At 45.1% G+C, this 20,899-nt stretch overlaps 3 protein-coding genes and 1 pseudogene across 4 annotated transcripts in view; 2 read left to right on the forward strand and 2 right to left on the reverse strand.

Moving 5' to 3' along the window:
- LOC144698197 (uncharacterized) overlaps positions 1 to 20,899 on the forward strand; it is a 510,286-nt gene that overhangs the window by 91,285 nt on the left and 398,102 nt on the right. The window lies entirely within an intron of this gene.
- Positions 1 to 20,899, forward strand: part of LOC144698215 (uncharacterized) — a 186,576-nt gene that overhangs the window by 86,518 nt on the left and 79,159 nt on the right. The window lies entirely within an intron of this gene.
- LOC144698216 (uncharacterized) overlaps positions 1 to 20,899 on the reverse strand; it is a 500,519-nt gene that overhangs the window by 52,548 nt on the left and 427,072 nt on the right. The window lies entirely within an intron of this gene.
- Positions 1,057 to 16,757, reverse strand: LOC144697767 (D(2) dopamine receptor-like; annotated as a pseudogene).

Here is a 20,899-nt window from a genome sequence, read left to right on the forward strand (position 1 = left end):
AAGGCTTGCGTTGCCATTAAGTTACAGCACAGAAGATGGCTATTTGGCCCATTGTGACTGCTGGCTCTCTGAAAGAACAGTCATGCAAGTTCTGGTACAATCACATTGCTTTTATATTCTGTGCCTCCATTTATAAACTCAAGGAACCCATTTGCTTTTATTACCACCTTATCAACTCTGTTGAGTTGAACAGTAGCCTTGTGGTCATGTTACTGGACTAATAATCTCGAAACGTGAGTTCAAATCCCACCATGGCCGGAAGGAATTTAAATTAGGTTCATTAAATGAATCTGGAATTAAAAGTGAGTAACAGTGATCATGATACCATAATTATTGTTGTAAAACACCATCTGGTTCATTAATGTCCTATAGGTAAGGAAATCTGTCATCCTGACCCGGTCTGGCCTGCATGTGATTCCAGAACCACAGCAATGTGGTTGACTCCTAGCTGCCCTTGGCAATGGCCCAGCAAGCCACTCAGTGGAATTCAAGAAGGCAAATCCCCATCATCTTCTCAAGGGGAAATGAGGGAGGGGCAATAAATGCCAGCCATGAATGAACAAATTAAGGGACCTGCCACCTTTAGGTTTGGCCAAATGCCTCTCTGCTCATCTCCACATGACCCATACGTTACATTTCCTGGTGGCACAATGATCAAGGGTTGCGTTTAATTCTGAGGATACTAGCTTGGGTGCCAGTAAGTGGGAACTTCAGTAAGGAACGCAACAACTAAACGCAGAGTAGGTGGCGATGGAAGGTGTTTAGGTGTAGAGAGATTGTATTTAAACTACATAACATTGTGGTGTGAGCACTCATCCTTTTATTGTCGTGTTCAGAAGGTGCCAGTGTGTAGTACACTCATGTTCCTCCATCTTTGGCAGGAAGGGATCATTCTGGCTTCCTGTTATGGTGTGGTGAAGACAGCAGAGACAAGGTGTTTATAGTCTGGGATCCTTAAAAGCCCGTGTCTTTCGTGTGCAGACGTCAGTTGCAAGTTTCATGGACTGGTTCGCTTGGCTCTCAGTCCCTGTTCCAGAGTCAGTCCCTGTTCCAGCTTTAGCAATGCAAGATCTTCATGATGGCTTTGCGGAACTCCACGTTGAAGGTCGTGTAGATGATGGGGTTGATGACGTAACCCAGCCAGGCGCAGGCGCTGTAGAGCCCTGGCGGGATGTAGCACGTCTGGCAGTGGACGTTCAGGATGTGAATAATGAAAAACGGCAGCGAGCAGATGATGAAGATGCCTGCCAATCCGACAGAGAGAGAGAGAGGAAAAGAGTGTGGGCCATTTGTCATCGCAACACAGTGACTCGCAAAAGGGTTCCTACTCCACTCAGCTCCTCAACCATATGGCAACAGGGCATCCATTAATTACTTATAGTTGCTAGTTCTTTGCTAAAATTCACATTACATCTCTGGCACACAAGCTTACAAATTTGGTATCATCGGTATAGAATCCAATCCTAGAACATAGCGATTTCATACAACTTAGCCTATTATTCTAGATCATTGTAACACTATAGGACTCTGACTAATCTACTGGGAGTATGGTAACACTATACACAGCCAATTAGTCTAGATCATTACATTTCCGTGCAGCTTGGCCTATTGCTCTAGAACTTTGCGGTCTAGTGGAATGCAGCCTATTGTTCTAGATCACAGCAAAACCCATGAACTTGGACTGTTGATCTAAGTCATTGTGCTACAATGCAACTTAACCTATGGTTCTAGATCATTGTGCCACAACGAAACTTTGACTATTTTGCTAGATCATTTCCAGACTATGGAAGTTAGTCCACAGTTATAGAGCATGTAATTTCTCCTACAGCCCTAGATCATTTCAGGATCCATGGATCTATCCTGTTCTTATAAATCATTGAGACACAATGGAATCTCGTCTATTGTTCTAGATGGTTGTAACTACATAGAACTCGGTCTGCTGTTCTAGATCATTATAAGAACCGATAGACTTTGCCTATTCTAGATCATGTTGACATGATGGCACCTAAAACATTGTTCGAGACCAACGAGGCTGTGGATCTTGGGCTATTGTTCTAAATCATTGTGTCTCGGTGGAACATAGTCTATTGTTCTGGTTTGTTCTAGAATCACCTAAGACAACCGCCAACCGTGTTGCTTTCTTCTCCTTCTGGTGGGACAGTTTGCTTTCACTGCTGATTTGGCCACTGGCACCTGTTTCTCGTCCGACACCCTCTGCACTTCAAAAGCGCTCCGCCTGAAGAACCTTGCTTGGCCATCGCACTCGGGGTCCCCGGATGCCTCGATGGAGGAAGGGGCCTTCCATTCACCAGCCATCAGGCAGGATCTGGAAGTGGTCCAGAGCTGGAAAACCAGCAAAGTTCCTGTTGGCCTTGACCTCTCGGGAGGCCCCACAAAGCGGGCTCCCTCAGATTCTTCAGAGCAAGGGATTGCTTCTCGTACCAGTGTCTAGGATGCCAAAAAGAAGAGAAAATGGGTGTTACCAACAGCCAACAGCACAGACCAGAGCACACACAAATCACAGGAGAGGACAAGGAAGGGAATGACAAAAGGCCGTTGGTTCCAAGTCACCATTTTGTACATGGAGTGTGGGCAGTTAACTTGTTCACAGTATCATACTGCACAGAAGCCCATTAAGCCCATCGAGCCTCTGCTGGCTCTTTGAAAGAGCTTTCTAATTAGTCCCACACTTCCGCCCGCTCTTCGCCCAACAGCCTGACAAATCTTTCCCCTTCAACTATTTATCCAATTCCCCTTTTGAAAGTTCCTACTGAATCTGCTTCCACCGCCCTTTCAGGCAGCGCCTTCCAGATCACAGCAAATCACTGTGTAAAAATTAAAAAAAAATCTCCTCATCTCCTCCTCTTTCTTTTATTGATTCTCTTCAATCTGTGTCCCTCTGGTTACCGACCCTCCTGACACAGGAAACTGTTTCTCTTTATTTACTCTATCCGAACCCCTCATGATTTTGCCTACCTCGATTAAATCTCTCTCTTAACCTTCTCTGTACTAAGGAGAACAATCCCAACTTCTCCAATCTCTCCATGGAAGGGAAAGGAATTAGGGTTCTGTGCGATGGAAGTGGATCGATCTACTGACATTCTGCGCAATAGGAGTGAAGGACAAGGGGCTTGTTCCATTGGGATTGTGTACAATGGGAGTGAGTGGGAAGAGGTTTGGGTCCATTGAGATTTCGTGCGATGGCAGTGAATGGGAAGAGAGTTGATCAATGACCTTTGGAATGATTGATGACCCTAGTGACAAGTGGGAATTTCGGCCACTCAAATTGAACTGGGAATTTGTCAATCAGCTCCGAGGATTCTGATGTCTCCAGATGAGGCCTTACCAATTTCTTTTTACTCACGCTGGTGCTCCCGTTTGATTGGACCATTAAAGTGCAAAGTTTGACATCTTCCGGGTGTGTGCACTTATTCTGAAACTAAATAAAACAAAAAATGGAATTATCGACCCTGGCAACAGTGTAGGCACGAACATGGATATAAATACTTCATATCGGCCATAAAGAAAACCCATTGTTTACAATTTGAATTGAGAGATTGTCCATTAAATAGGGCAAAAATCCTTTCAAAATTACTGACTTAAGTATTGCATTTTAAAAAAAAATTATTCGTTCATGGGATGTTGGCTTCACCAGCTGAGCCAGCATTTCTTGCCCATCCCTAATTGCCCCTTGAGAAGGTAGGGCTGACCTGCCTTCTTGAACCGCTGCAGTCCATGCGGTGTAGGTGCACCCACATTGCTGTTAGGGAGGGTGTTCCAGGATTTTGACCCAGTGACAGTGAAGGAATGGCCGATATATTTCCAAGTCAGGATGGTGCTTGACTAGAAGGGGAAATTCCAGGTGGTGGTGTTTCCATCTATTTGCTACACTTGTCCTTCTAGATGGTCATGGTCGTGGGTTTGGGAGGTACGGTCTAAGGAAGCTTGGTGAGTTGCTGCAGTGCATCTTCTAGATGGTACACTCTGCTGCCACTGTGCGTCGGAGGTGGAGGGAGTGAATGTTTCAGCTGAAATATGATTGTGTGAAACGTACAGTAATATTGCACAAGGAAATTTCACTCTAAAAAGCATGTTTTTAAATAATAAAGCAAGATACTGTCCCCTTCAAACACTCCCAGGACAGGTGCAGCACGGGGTTAGATGCAAAGTAAATCTCCCTCTACACTGTCCCCATCAAAATCTCCCAGGGCAGGTACAACATGGGGTTAGATGTACATTTCCCTCTATGCCTGCCAATCTGCAGCCTCTTATAAATGACCAACATCCTATACTTGTGGTGACATCACTTCCCCAGTCATCCTGTATCCTCCATTAAATGGCAGGTTGAAAGCAACTCTGCATCATGGCAGCATGTCTGATACAAAATGGATCGAAGCCACTCTAACCCATGTCGACTTGAACCCGTGCAGCCTCTACACAAAGCGAACTTGGGCAGGATTTAATCACGGAGTTTAGAGGTTAAAGGTCAGTCACTTACACCACGCCCACTACGCACATTCCCTCATTTTAATACTTGAGCTTGTTATTTACTCTTCCGACCTTTATGGGTGGTTGGGTTTCATGCTCCATGGCAACGCTGATCCTCTTAGCTGCCACGCGCTTCCTCCTCCGTCTCAGCATGGCATAGATCTGGACGTAAACTAACAGCGTCACGATGAAGGGAATGTAGAAGGAGACAATAGAGGAATATAAGATGAAAGAAGTGTTCATGATGGCACAGATGGTCTCGTCCCTTTTATCTGGAAGAGGACAGAGCACATTCCTGGTCTCCATAATTGCAAAAACTGTCATTGAGTCACTGGGGAAGATGTAACTAAAGGTTCACAAAGATGGCACTCGAATTACGAGCTTATAACTACCAGGCAAGACTGAACAGGCTGGGGCTCTTTCCTCTAGAAAAGAAGGCTGATGGGTGACCTGATAGAAGCCTTTAAAACTATAGAAGAGTTTTGACAGGGTGAACATAGAGAAGCTGTTTCCACTTTTGGGGTGGGGTGGGGTGGGGGAGGGTAGGGCTGGTGGGAGACCAGAACTAGACGGCCATCAATATAAGATAATCACTAGTGTTGTATGTGCCTGCATGCCACTGTAATGTAAAGGTGCACGGCAGAGTAAGGGTTAGAGAGGGACTGGAGAATAGCACCACCCACGGTATGATGTATAAGGTCACATGGTAACAGACTGAGAGAACAGTCTAGATAGAACGCTTTGGAACCAGCCTGTATGGAGGTAGCAGCGCCATGCATGACAGTAACCTGAGATCTGTAAATAGATAAAGAGTTCATGTTTAAATCTACAAGTCTCAAGGTCGCATTGTTGAGACACCACCGCGCACCATAATACAACATGGTTGGCAGTGGTGGGATACCAGCACTATCAGCATAGTGCAACAACTAGTAAATCCAATGGGGAATTCAGGAGAAACTTCTTCATCCAGAGAGTGGGGAGAATGTGGAACTCATTCCCACAGGGAGTGGTTGAGGTGAATATTATCGATGTATTTAATGGGGAAGCTGGATAAACACATGAGGGAGAAAGGAATAGAAGGAAATGGTGATGGGGGAGATAAAGAGGTGGTGGGAGTGGGCTCGTGTGGAGTATAAATTTTCCTCCTCCCCCCCTCTGCTTCTTTTCCCGATTCTCTTCCATCTGTGGCCCTCTGGTTACCGGCCCTCCTGCCACTGGAAACACTTTCTCCTTATTTACTCTGTCAAAACCTCTCATGATTTTGCATGCCTCAATTAAATCTCCCCACGAACCTTCTCTGCTCTAAGGAGAACAATCCCAGCTGATCCGGTCTCTCCATATAACTGAAGTCCCCAATCCTTGGGATTGCTGTGAGAATTCTCATGCCCCTCCCTTACCATAAAAGGAGACAATAGAGGAATAAAAGATGAAAGAAGGGTTCTTGATGGGCACAGTTTACCAGGGTGTTTTTTTAGCTCGAAGAGCAGCGGGCATGAGATGGCGAAGGACAGCATCCAGACCATGGTTATCATCAACGTGACTCTCTGCTTGGAGCTGCAACGGGTATTGTATAGCATTGGCATGGCAACCGCTGTATACCTGCAAGGGGTGGACAAGAAACAGGTTAGAGCTGTTGATGAACCGGATGGTCTTTAAAAAGCTCCAAAATAGGTGGTGAGTGAAGCAGGGAAGTAAGTTCAAAAGGCCAAATGGCCTACTCCTGTAGCCATGGCAACCAAGGGAGGTTGAGGATGAGGATCCATTGATCAAATCGGAAAAAGATACACATTATTCCCAAGATCTAGCAAACAACAAGACAAATAGGAGCAGGAGGAGGCCATTCGGCCTCTCGAGCCTGCCCCACCCATTCATTAAGATCATGGATGATGTTCTACTTCAACTCCACTTTCCCACCTTCAGTGCCCAAAAATCTATCAATCTGAGTCTTGAGTATACCCAATGATGGAACATCCATTGCTCTCTGGGGTAGATAATTCCAAAGATTCCCAACCCTCTGAGTGAAGAAATTTCTCCTCATCTCAGTCCAAAATGGCTGATCTCTTATCCTAAGACTGTGACCCCCACCATTGTTCCAGACTCCCCAGCCAGGGGAGGGGGTGGGGGTGCGGGGCGGGGGGGGGGGGGGGGGGGTGGGGGGGTGCGGGGGGAGTTGGGGGGGGGTGGTTAACAGCCTCCCAGAATCGACCCTGTTAAACCCCCGAAGAATTTTATATATTTCAATTAGATCACCTCTCATTCTTCTAAACTCCAGAGAATATGGGGCCATTCTACTCAATCTCCCCTCATAGGACATCCCTCTCATCCCAGGAATCAGTTTAGTTAGAGTTATGGATGGGCTTAGGGAGTTAAGGATAGGGTTAGGGAGCTAGGGTTAGGAGTAGGGAGTTAAGGATGGGGTTAGGGTTAGGGGTAGTGAGCTAGGGGTGGGGTTTGGGGAGTTAGGGATGAGGTAGGAAGTTGGGGATGGGGTTATGGCTGGAGTTGGGAGTTAGGGATGGGGTTGAAGAGTTAGGGATGGGGTTAGGGAGTTAAGATTAGGGATAGGGAGTTAGGGATGGGGTTAGGGAGTTAGGGTTGGGTTTAAGATTAGGGGTAGGGTTAGGGATCCAGAATTGTGCACAATATTCGGGTGTAGTCTCACCAAAGATCTATATAATTATTATAAGACTTCTTTACTTTTATATGCCAATCCGTTTGCAATAAAAGAGAACATGCCATTTACCTTTCGATTTCCTTGCTGTACCTATATGCTGTAATTTCTTTAATTCGTGTAGAAGGACACCCAGGTCCCTCTGCATCCCAATATTTCCCAGTTTCCCACCATTTCCAACCAGGATCACAAGCGGGACAGCCTCTCTCATGGGAGGGTCCCATTCTCTATCGAGCTTCAGGGAGGAGGGGGGGAACCTTGTCAATGCACATCTGGAGAACCTGGAGCCATGAAAGGACCTCTCGCTGGCCGTTGGGTCTCGCTGGCCCCACTCATCCCAAAACTAGGGGGCCCAGGGAAAGTAATAGAGGAAGTAGGGAGGGTGGTGTGTAAAGGCCTGAGGAGGTAGGTGGGGTGGGGGGTGCGGCAGTGAAGAGTGGGAGGAAGAGTCTAGCTACCCTTGTGCAGCCCAGAGGGCACTCCACTAACAATGGCAAACGTGTGTCATGTACCCCACTGGAACCCTGATGTGTATGAATTCAGATGGACACATTGCAAATTATGAATTAGGAGCAGGAGTCGGCCACTCGGCCACTTGAGCCTGTTCTGCCATTCAATAAGATCATGGCTGACCTGATTGTCACCTCAACCCCACATTCCTGCCTACCCCCGATAACCTTTCAACCTCTTGTTAACCAAGAATCTATCTAGCTCTGCCTTAGAAATATTCAAAGACTCTGCATCTACCGCCTTTTGAGGAAGAGAGTTCCACAGACTCACGACCCTCTGAGAGAAAAAAATTCTCCCCATCTCTGCCTTAAATGAGCGAACCCTTATTTTTAAAACAGTGACCCCTCGTTCTAGATTCTCCCACAAGAGGAAACATCCTCTCCACATCCACCCTGTCAAGACCCCTCAGGATCTTAAATGTTTCAATCAAGTCACCTCTTACTCATCCAAATTCCAGTGGATACGAGCCTAACCTGTCCAACCTTTTCTCATAAGACAACCCACATATTCTTGATATTAGCCTGGTAAACATCCTCTGAACTGCTTCTAACGCATTGACATCTTTCCTTAAATAAGGTGACCAATACTGTACACAGTACTCCAGATACGGTCTCACCAGTGCCCCACAGAACTGAAGCATAACCTCCCTACAAACAACCCCCCTCGCAATAAACGATAACATTCTATTAGCCTTCCTAATTACTTGATGTAAAAGCTATTAGCCTTTTCTGATTCATGCACTAGGACACCAAGATCCCTCTTCATCTCAGAGCTCTGCAATCTCTCACCATTTAGATAATATGCCTCTTTTTTATTCTTCCTGTCACAGCCCAAAGGGCTGGAGAAGCAAGTTGCCCGCTACCATTTTAAGTCTGTTGCTGTGCAGTTTCCGCTAGGTGGAGTGAAATTAAACCCCTTTTCCCGATCTTCTCAGGACTTGAAAGCACCGAAGGAGGCTATTCTTCATCTATTCTGCATTTCCTACACTACCAAAATCCGAGAGGTTATAGCTCTCAGGAAAGATTGAACAGGCTGGGGCTCTTTTCTCTAGAAATGAAGAGGCTGAGGGGTGACCTGATTAAGACGATGAAAGGGGTTTTTCGATAGGATAGAGAAAGTCTTTCTATTTGTGTGGAGTGAGACCAGAACTAAGGGCTATCAATATTTGATTGTCACTAAAAGATGGGATAGTGGCATAGCATTAATGTCTGGACTACTAATCCAGAGGCCTAGCTAATGCTCTGGGGGCCATGGGTTCAATTCCCACCACAGTGGAAGTTGGAATTTAAATTCAATGAATAAATCTGGAATTGAAAGCTAGTCTCAGTAATGGTGACCATCAATTGTCATAAAAACCCTGTTTGTTTCACTGATATACTTTCGGGAAGAAAGTGTGATAGAGTTGATTTTCTAGGCAGCTTTGCTTGGTGGAAACGTTGAACTTTATTTACAAGACGGCAGCAGCAGTTACATGTGTGCATCTAACTCTATAATTAAAGATGAATTCTCTCCTCGAGGGTCCCCGTGCTGCTAACTCATTGGTCCGTACAGATCATGTGATCTTACAACACAGGGGTATTCTTAAAGCTACAGTCCTACGTTTATCAGAACTATAATTACTGTAGCCACCACCCACCCCCCCCCCCACCACAACCTTAAACTTTTCTATCTTTTGTATTTATCTCATGCCATCACAATATTTACACAGGCCATTAAATTACAAATTCAGTTTTTAAGATGGTTTCCTGATCTGTGTGGAACATCGAAGCTCCACGACTTCCGATTCTTTTGCAGGAACCATATTCTCTGGAACCGCATTGACATCAGTTACCTCATTAGGCACAGGCAGTTCAGTGTCTTCCACTCTGACAGAGACATCGGGCATGTCTGTCCTTGGTTGAGCAACTTCAACAGGAACCATAGGTTCAGCAATGGTTAGAGGTGGAACATCATTTTCTTGGGATATCTCTCTTCCTCAATGATCCACATGCTTACGGGTGATCCGGCCCTCCACTTCCATACGGTACGACAATGGTCCGGCCACAGAGCTTACTTTACCAGCTAACCACTTCAGTCCTTACATACACTGTTTCTCCAACAGTAAATTGTTGCTGATGACTATGCAAATCAGGAGTCGCTTTTTGGTTCCCTTGACGTTTCTCCATCTTATCCTCCAAATTTGGATTGTGTCTGTAGTGAAGTAGGAAACGAGCAAGTTTAGTTTCCGATGATCACCTGTTAACTTTTTCATTCTCGCCTTTTATTGTCTTTTCAGGACCTTCATCCTTTTTGTCTTCTGCTTTCTACCACAGAGTATAGTCTTGGCCTTCATCTTGACTTCACTGTCGGCCAGACTTCTCTCAGGTGATTTCTCAACTTGTCTTAATTCAGTATTTGAGTTACCCATGACTTCATTATCTACTCGCATCTTGGAATGTTCTACGACCTTTCCTTTCAAGGTCTCTTTCGCTTCATTCAGCTGATTCTTCAGCTCTTCTGTCTCCTTCGTGCATCTGTTGACTTCCTCCCGGAACTTTGAACATTGCTGCGTCTTCTGTGCCAATTCGTTCTTCAGTTTGCTCAGAGTGATGTTAAATTCTTTCTGCTTCTCTTCGTAATTTTGACCTGTAGGATCCTTGTAGTGTGTGAGGATATTTCAACAGGGTTTTTCTTTTCTTTGCGAAACTCACTCGCTTCAACTTGAACTCTGTAATTCAGCAGAGTCGCCTTGAGTTTCTTCTGCTGTTCTTCCATGTCGTTGTTTAAGACAGTCTTCATTTATTCAGGTTGCTGAATAGCTACACATTCCATTTGCATCCAGGTGCGGTCCTTGGACTCTCCAGGCACTTTCTGAAGGACCTTACCTTGTTCCTTTTCCAACTCAGGAACTCTTCCTGCTTCCTTTTGAAATCTTATTGGCCAATCAAGGTTAGTTTATCTCAACCAATTTCGACGTAGAAGGCTTGGTCCTGTACCTTCTAATACCATCATTGGTAGTTGTGCTGTTTGGTGTCTCTAATAAGCAGGTACTCTGGTGATACCTTATACCTGGATTTCTCCGACTGTGTACGTTTTCAACTTGGTAGACGTTTGTTCCAAATTTAATTGTTGAGCACCTTTATTTAAATATTTGAAATTGTGTTCTCCTACTACAGTGGTAGAAGCACCAGTGCCCACTTCCATTATTAAGAGTTTCCCATTCACCTGTAAAGTGACAGTGACTGGCTCTGTCTTCCCAACTCTCATGTTGAATAAGGATTAAATGTCAGAATTGGTTGTTTCTGGCTCTTCCACACTATATACTTCATTGGGCTTTGTTTGTTGCCCGGAAGCCTGTTTTAATGTTGTGTTGCAATGTTTCAATATGTGTCCTCTTTTGCGACAAAAATAACACTTCACCTTTTTAAATTGCCAATCGTTAGGAGTGTGATTGTTTCCACGTCGATAAAACTTAGTTTTCGAATTTGCTAATAAACTGGTTCCTCAATTTTCGGTTAGCGGGGGCTGTTTCCCGCTTCACGGCGGAGTCCTGGATTTTCGCGCCACTTTCAGTTGACCGTTCCCGCCCAACTAGGAAAATGGCGCCATTTTGTGCACCTTGAATCGCTTGTGAATCCCTTCCAGCGCTTTCCATCGCACGTACTATTTCTAACGCTTTCTTAAAATCAAGATCCACTTCAGTCAGCAATCTTCGCTGAATAGCATCCTCTTGCACGCCAGAGACCAAAATAATCTCTGAGCATTTCATTCAGGCTTTCACCAAAATCACAATATTCTATGAGTTGTTTTAATTTCGCCACATAGGTAGCAATGGTCTCTCTTGGGGCTGTATTCAATGAATTGAACCTGAACGTCTGCATTGTGACTGAGGGTTTGTGTTGAGAATGCTCCTTATTGTTACTAATTTGCTGAGAGTCTTCAAGTCAGGGGCACTGTGGGCCGTCAAGCTTCGAATTAAACTGTAGGTTTTGCGCCCACAAATACTCAGGAGAATCGCTCTCCTCTTTTCCTCCCCTGTGGTTAAAGGTACAGTCCTACGTTTATCAGAACTATAATTACTACAGAAAACCCTTTTATAGACCCACAGAGATGTGGTTGACTCTAACCCTAACACTGACGGGTCATTCAGTTGAACGGTGATATTGACCTTGCCAGCGGATGCCCACATTCCTAAAAATAAATCCAATGGTGAATTCAGGAGATACTTCTTTACCCAAAGATTGGGGAGAATGTGGAACTCGCATCCAGGGAATGGTTGAGGTGAATAGCATCAATGAACTTAAGGGGGAAGCAAGATAAACACACGAGGGAGAAAGAAATAGAAGGATATGGTGAACGGGGTGAGGTGAAGAGGGGGTGGGAGGGGGCTTGTGTGGAGGAGAAACACCGGCACAGAGCAGATGGGCCGAATGGCCTGTTTCCGCACTGGCGAACGCCACTGAAAGCCCTCCGGTTACCTGTCGATGCTGATGGCACACAGGCTGAGGATGCTGGCTGTGCACAGCATCACGTCCAGTGTCACAAAGATGTCACAGTGAACCCAGCTGAAACGCCACTCACCAACCACCTTTAACCAGAGCAAAGTACAAACAGCATCAGCAACAGTTCACAGCCAGGGTAGCATCCCTTCAAGCAAACCCTTCCACAAGATCACAGAACACCTCCAGCCATCCGGACGTCTGTTCACTGACTGGAGCTCTATATCCAGCCTTAAATCCAGATAAAAGATCTGCATTCCTACAATGCCTTGCCCTTTGGTTCTGACCTGAAACGTTAACTCTTTTCCTCTCCGCAGATGCTGTCAGACCTGCTGAATTTTTCCAGGTATTTTTATTTTTGTTTTGGATTTCCAGCATCCGCAGTTTTTTGCTTTTACATTAATTCTGTTTCTCTCTCCACAGGTGCTGGTTGTTTCCAGCATTTTCTGTTCTTATTTCGGATTTCCAGCGCCCTCAGTATTTTGTTCTTCTACTGCCTTTGGGCACAAGACACCTAAGAGCAGTGCTTCTAAAATACTTCCGTTAGTCGACCACTTTTGCAGGCGGCGTGGGAGGGGCGGGGGGGGTTGGGGGGGGGGCGGCTGCAGGGAACAGAGCCCAAGGGCCACCAACCGATTCTACCCCACCCACTTTCAATTGTCTTCCCCAAATAAGCTCATCAGAATTAACGGGAAGAATGGCTCCAAGGAATATGTTTATGGAAACTGAAGCTCATCCAAACTCAATTTTAGAATTCTCATCCCTGTTTTCAAATCTTTCCTTGTGCCCCATCCCTATCTCTGTAACCTCCTCTAGTCCCTACAACCCTCCCTATCTCTGTAACCTCCTCTAGTCCCTACAACCCTCCCTATCTCTGTAACCTCCTCTAGTCCCTACAACCAACCCCATCTCTGTAACCCCCCCTACAGTCCCTATAACCCTCCCTATCTCTGTAACCTCCTCCAGTCCCTACAATCATCCCCATCTCTGTAACTCACTCCAGTCCCTACAACCCTCCCTATCTCTGGAACCTCCTCCAGCCCCTATCTCTCTCTTTCTTTATATATCTCTCTCTCTCTCTCTTTCTTTCTATCTCTCTCTCTCTCTGGCTTTAAGACGTTACTTAAAACCTCACTCTGTGAATGAGCTTTTGGTCACCGGTCCCTCATATCTCCTGATGTGGCTCGAGGTCAAATATTGTTTGATAATCACTCCTCTGAGGCACCTTGGAGACACTTCATTAAATTGAAGGTGCTGTAGAATCATAAGTTGTTGTTGAAATTATAAACTTTCTGCTGCTGTTTTGCTGTTGACAGATTTGCACTCACTGACATTCTCATTAAATAATACATAAATTATTAACTCATGCCAGAGAAAAAGCCTAGACATTTTCATATTCTATACATGAATATGCCAAGAGAACGTGTTGATTTTAATCATTTGAATATGTGCTCTAACATCATCTTAACAATCTTCTGTTGAGAAACTAACACTTATTCTGCACCTACGTTAATCAAACTTGGACAACATTAGCTTAACACTTGGGTCGTTTTATGCATTTGTCACTGATGTGGTGTCTTTGATGAACAGACCACAGGAGACTCAGGTACAGGTTATGATCGTTTATTCGAGCAATTGCAAGGAGGGCACCATCTCAATTCAGCTTGAGACAGTATTCTGCTAAGCTACAAGTGTTCACCATATTTATACATTATTTGTCACATACAAGAACATCCTCCAGATTCCGATCTTGTCAACATATAGCTTTACATTAAACAGACAAGTCTCTGGTACAAAGGTACATGCATCATCTGACTCTATTTTCACCCAGGCAGAGACCTGCCTTCCTATCTAAACTGGGACCATCTGTCCTTCCCCTATCTGTTGAAGAGCACACTTAATATATGTTCTTGCCATCCTCTGACTCCAATCTAACTCCCAGGACCTTGCTGGTGATTGCAAACTTGCTGGTGTACAAAGTTTGAGAGTGCAAAAGGTTCATTTGGTTTAACTGTTTAATTGTTGATTTACTGATTTGCGCTGGCCTGCCTATAGATTCTAATTTAAGTAATTCATTCCCTTATAATGAATTCTCCCTTCCCATAAATTTGCATTTACTTTCTTCCCCCTAAAAGTCACTGAGGTCCATAGAGATACTACATCTCCATTGAAAAGAATATAAAAGGCGAAAATAGTAATTCGGGTAATTTCAAGATGAAGAATGTTCCAAGAGATTAAACGCTTGTGGACAATCTAGATAGTACAAAGTATAAATGAGTTTGACAAGCACTGCAGCAAATAATATTTACAGTAATTCTCATTTCCTATAAAACTAATTTTGCTCCAGATTTAATTTTGTGAGAATAGTGCGATTAGATATCCAGCGGAGACATTATACAAAATTAATTATCTAGCAGTTGGATGATAATGAATGAATATTTTATTATCTGTGCACTGTAGTTTCATTGTTTCATAGTTTCATCACAATAGTTTCATTGCGCCGGCTGATCTTATGTTTGCTTTTTCTTTATTTGAAGTGGTAATGAAAGCGATTGAGAGATGGGATTGCGAGATTCGCTCTTTGGAGGATCACAACACTCAGAAGAGTGCCCGACGGCTGTAATACTAACCCCCATCCATGACGATCGTTCAGCTGCCGAGGGTTGGCCACGACAATGTGGGAACGGCTTTTGCTAAGGCGGATAAGCCTTCGGTGCAAGTGAGCGTCACCAGCAGGGGGCGAGGTGAGGAAGAGCGACTTTTAATCACACAGCAAGTTGTTCTGATCTGGAAGGCGCTGCCTGAAAGGGCGGTGGAAGCAGATTCAATAGGAACTTTCAAAAGGGATGAATCGGATAAATACTGGAAGGGGAGAAATTTTCAGGGCGACGGGGGAAAGAACAGCGGGGGCTGGGCGAGAGTGGGGCCTAATTGGATTGATCTTTCAAAAAACTGCAGCAGACTCAATTTTCTTTTTATCTTTTTCATGGGATGTGGGAGTCGCTGGCAAGGCCAGCATTTGTTGCCCATCCCTAATTGCCCCTGAACTGAGTGGCTTGCTCGGCCATTTCAGAGGACAATTAAAAGTCAACCACATTGCTGTGGGCCTGGAGTGACATGTAGGCCAGACCGGGTAAGGACGGCAGATTTCCTTCCCTAAAGGGCATTAATGAACCAGATGGGTTTTTACGACAATTGATGATAGTTTCATGGTCACCATGACTGAGACTGGCTTTCAGTTCCTGATTTATTAATTGAATTTAAATTCTACCAGCTGCCTTGTAGGGATTTGAACCCATGTCCCCAGAGTGTTAGACTGGGCCTTCAGATTACTAGTCCAGTGACATTGCTATTACGCCACTGTCTCTCCATTTGATGGGCCAAATGGTCTCTTTCTGTGCTGGACCATTCCAATGATGACCCAATCGAATGGTGAAAGAGGCTCGATGGACTGAATGGCCTGCTCCTGTCCCTATTGTGCACAGTTTTGGTCTCCTTACCTAAGATCTTGCCATAGAGGAAGTGCAATGAAGGTTCACTAGGCTGATTCCTGGGGTGGCAGGATTGTCATATGAGGAGAGATTGGGCTGACTAGGCCTGTATTCACTGGAGTTTAGAAGAATGTGAGGGGATCTCATTGAAACGTATAAAATTCTGACAGGGCTGGACAGCCTGCATACAGGGACGATGTTTCCTCTGGCTGGTGGGGCGGTCTAGAACAAGGGGTCATAGTCTCAGGAAATGGGGTAGGCCATTTAGGGCTGAGATGAGGAGAAACTTCTTCACTCAGAAGGTGGTGAACCTGTGGAATTCTGTACCACAGAGAAGTCACTGAGTATATTTAAGAAGGAAATAGATGGATTTCTAGACTCCAAAGGCATCAAGGGGTATGGGGAGAGTACGGGAGTGTGGCGTTGAGATAGAGGGTCAGCAATGACCATATTGAATGGCGGAACAGACTCCAAGGGCCGAATGACCTACTCCTGCTCCTATTTTCTGTAGCCAGGATTTTATGGCCCCACCGCGGCGTGTCTCTCCCCCAGCGGACGCGGCGAGCCATTTAAATCTCCATTTAGTTCGGCGGGACCGTAATATCCCGCCGGGCAAGAGGGGCCATAAAATCCTGGCCTACGTTTCTATACGGTCAAGTTCAGTCTTGTGTTGTTCACCAATCGCCTGGTATCTAAATGGATGACCAGAAGAGAGACCTTGTTCTGGCCGTGACTGATGCGCAAGTGACTGTCTCCAGGAAGGGAAGTGGGAAAAGGACTTAGGACCTCATTGACGGGGGGTGGGATCGCTGAGGCGTGATGTCGGTAGCTGCGAGGCCCAACGCCCTTCGGGGCCCTCCCGCCTTTCGATAAGCGGGACCGAACTAACGCTTTAACCTCCAGATAGACAACCCAGGGTATCACCAGCGTGGCCACCAGTAGATCTGCCACAGCCAGGCTGACGATGAGGTAGTTGGTGGTGGTCTACAGTGCCCTCTCCCTGGACACTGCCATGCATATCAACACATTGCCAAACACCACCACGAAGATCAGGAGGCTGAGCAATGCCGCGTAGAAATTGTAGCGATGCCTCCATTGCTCACCGGCCCCTCCATCCATCCGGAGGTCATCCAAAACTCTGCTGCCCGTGTGCTTACTCACACCAAGTCTTGTTCACCCATCACCCCTGTGCTCGCTGACATACAAAGGTTTCTGTTCAAGAAGCATCTAAATTTTAAACTTCCCATCCTTATTTTCAATTATATCCATGGCCCCGCCCTACCTCTGTAATCTCCTCCAGCCTCACAACCCTCTGAGATCTTTGTGCTCATCTAATTCCTCAGCATTCCTGATTTTAACTGTTCCACTATTAATTGGCTGCACCTTCAGTTTCCCAAGGCCATAAACTGTGGAATATCATCCCTGAAGCTCTCTACCTCACTTTCCTCCTCAAGATATTCCTTAAAACCTACGCCTTTGCCCAACCTTTTGGTCACCTGCCCTAATATCTCCTTATGTGGCTCATTGTCAAATGTTGTTTTGTAACATTCCTCAGAAATGCTTTGGAACGTTTTATTACATTAAGGTGTTATATAAAAACAAATTAAGTGTCATTGACTTGGACATATATCACTGTTCTGACATCATCACTGGGTGAAAATCCTGTAATTCCTTATCTAACAGCATTGTGGGAGCACCTTCACCACATGGACTGCAGCTGTTCAAGAAGGTCAAACATCATCTTCTCCACAGGTAACTGGGGATTGGCAATATATGCTACAGGTCTTGTTAATGACACCCAAATCCCAAGAATAAATTTTAAAAACTTGTATGTAAATATGGATATGTAAAATACATTAAAAACACCTACAAAAATAATTGTTCTTTAAACAATATTCTTTTACATTGTCTGGACAGTGTCCGTTTAGCAACCTGATCCCCCCTAGAATCTACCTCCCTTGACAATTTCACATTGGAAATTTCTGGGCCTGACTGGGTTCCATAGTCCTCAGGGTTAAACCCAGCAGCTTCTCCTCCATCTCCACTCCAGCTCAAACTGATGCAACAAAGGCTTCCAAAAGGGAATTGGATAAATTGCTGGGCTATGAGGAAAGGACAGGGGAGTGGGACCAGCTGATTTGCTGTTCTGGAGAGCCAGCACGAGCATGACGGTGAAATGTCACCTTCTGAATTGCAATCACTCAATGATCCTCAGATTCAATGAAAAAGGACCAACACTGGAGGCCAGGGACCAACTTCTGCAACCAACACGCAGCCCATTACAAATCAGTTATTAAATGGTCCATCTCTGTTTCTAGACTCAGTTCTGTGAGCAACAGCTGCAATAAAACAAATGCAAAATACTGCGTTTGCTGTAAATCTGAAAGAAAAAGAGCAAATGCTGGAAATGCTCCAGGTCAGACAGTAACTGTAGAAAAAGAATGAGAGTTAACATTTCAGGATGTGCAGAATCAATTACAGGGAATAAAAATTCAGCAGAATTTTATGGTCAATCTAAGCTCAGAAGCAGAAGAGAATGATCTCTAGTGCAGGAAAAACAATTCCTGATCACGGGAAGATAAAGCTGGTAAATCAGCGGTGTATAGACGGGAGACAGGCAGCAGGGGACACCTCATTTAGACACAGCTGGCAGAAATAACAGGGAAATACCAAACATGGTTAAAATACACCCATTGTTCGACAATCCGGTTAGACAATGGAAGAGAGGTGATCAGGGAGGCAGAGGTGAAACAGAGCAATGGATGGACATAGATTCAGATCCACAGTAAAGAAGCCACACCAGCCCCAAAGCTATGGAAACCAGAGCACAGCACTAAAAGCTCTAAATTGTAGATGAATGTTCAATAATACTCACCTCTGAAACAATTTCACTGTTTTCAAATTTAAAATCTCCTGCTAGAGCCTGCAGCTGGAAAGATATTACAAGCAGTGAAAGCACCTGTAAAAGGATATTACAGAAGTCATATGTGTCAGTCCAGGTTTGAAATTCAGAAGAGACAAACGTTTATCTTGGTTTGAGTTTCCTGTGTGTTGATCGTCCCCTTCTAACCCTCTGTAAAAGGAGTTTCCAAAATTCATCACTGTTTGTCCAGGATAGAAATTCACAACATTCCCTCCTCCTGGCCTAGGATTACTTGAGCAGTGACAATTTCCATTGGAAGCAGGTCAGAGAAGGTTTACTAGGCCAATTCCTGGAGTGAGGGGGGTTGTCTTATGAGGAAAGGTTGAGCAGGTTGGGACTATACTCATGGGAATTTATAAGAATGAAATGTGATCTTATTGAAACATGTTAGATTCTGAGGGCTCTTGACAGATGCTGAGAGGGTGTTTCCTCTCATGGGGGAATCTAGAACAAGGGTAGGGGGCACAGTTTACAAATAAGGGTGTCTCTCATTTTACACAGAGGAGGGGAAATTTCTTATCTCAGAGGGTCATGAGTCTGTGGAATTCATTTCTCCAGAGAGCAGTGGAGTCTGGGTCATTGAATATATTCAAGGTTGAGTTAAGCAGATTTTTGATCTACAAGGGACACAAGCGTTATGTTGGGGGTGGTGGGGGGGGGGGGGGGGGTGGGGGGGAGGGAGGGGGCGCAGACAGGAGAGTAGAGTTAAGGCCACAAGCAGACCAGCTATGACCTTATTGAATGGCAGAACAGGCTCGATGGGCTGAATGGTCTCCTGATGTTCTTATTCTGGCGCTTGGGAAGACCGCGCATGCGCCCTGCAGCAAATTGCCCCTTCGGAAGATGGCGGCCGTTAACCAGGGTCTGTTAACAGAAATAGAAACACCTGGAAAAACTCAGCAGGTCTGGCAGCATCGGCGGAGAAGAACAAAGTTGACGTTTCGAGTCCTCATGACCCTTCAACAGAACATCCTCTTCTCCGCCGATGCTGCCGGACCTGCTGAGTTTTTGCAGGTGTTTCTGTTTCTGTTTTGGTTTTGCATTTCCAGCATCCGCCGTTTTTTTGTTTTTAACCAGGGTCTGTTCCCCGGAGCTGCAAACGCCATTCCCATTCCTGCACAGTCTGATTCTGGGCTTGCGGCCTACATCGGGTGTTTATGAAGCCTCCTTTCCCTCCCCTCACCTCCCGGCTAAATTCCTCCCTCACCCATTTCCAAAAGCCTCTCCCGCACTCACTGGGCTCCGATCAAAGTGACATTGCGCATGCTCCCAACTGATCAGCACGGCGCCTGCGCACTGGGCTCCTGTACAGTGACTAGAGCACATTCACCTCCGCACGAAATGTTGGGTAACAGCAGCGCCATTGACACTCGAAATACAAAATAGAAAATCTTTCTGTTAACCAATTGGGATAAATTAATTTTAAAAAAAGACACGTAAATGTTTGTGAATTTGTGTGCTGCTAGGTTCCATCTCCCAACGTGATTTAAATCTCTGCTCCATTCGGAATACACTGAGTTTTTAAAGCTTTTTCCAACGGTTCCCCTCTCTCTCCTCCCATGCAGGTGCTGACCCTGGCTGGGTTCAATCCCACAGTCACTGGTTCCTCTCTTTCTCTCTCTATCTTATGTTACTGAATATTCACTCTTTGATATAATGTTACAGCACAGATGGAAACTATTCAGCCCATCATCCCTGTGCTGACTTTTTGGACGATCTATCCAAGTAATTCCACAGCCCGGCTGGTACAGTCAAAATTATGCATATCTGCTGTAGTAATGCAGGAGGTGAATGGGAAATGATCTCCCAGACTCTGGGAATATTGATTGACCAGTGTTCTGAGCTGAAATAAAACCGCAAGTGCCACAAAAACTCAGCAGGTCTGGCAACTCCTCTGGAGAGAGGAACAGTGTTAGTGTTTTGATTCCAATATGATTCTTTATTTTATTCAATCATGGGATGTAGGTGTCCTTTCCCTAGTTGCCCTAGCTCAGAGGGCATTTAGAGTTAACCACATTGCTGTCACATGTAGTTACCATTTCACTAAATGACATTTGTGAACCAGATGGGTAGTCATCATTCGACTTTTAATTCCAGATTTTTATTCACACTGTGGTGGGATTATCCAGCGCATTGCCCTGGGTCTCTGGATTACTAGTTTAGCAATTACCGCTCTGCCGTCTACTCCCCTCCTTCAAAACTGAAATGGACAGCCATTTTTGCTGTATTCTGACTTTAAAACTTACCGTGCTTTTTATTTTATACTACAAACATAACCACTCCCTTTGCCTTTTGTTCAATCACATCTTTGTTTAATCTCTCCCGTCCTCCTGACCTT

The sequence above is a fragment of the Cetorhinus maximus genome, chromosome 23 (genome assembly GCF_964194155.1).
Source record: "Cetorhinus maximus chromosome 23, sCetMax3.hap1.1, whole genome shotgun sequence".
Classification (NCBI taxonomy): Eukaryota; Metazoa; Chordata; class Chondrichthyes; order Lamniformes; family Cetorhinidae; genus Cetorhinus; species Cetorhinus maximus.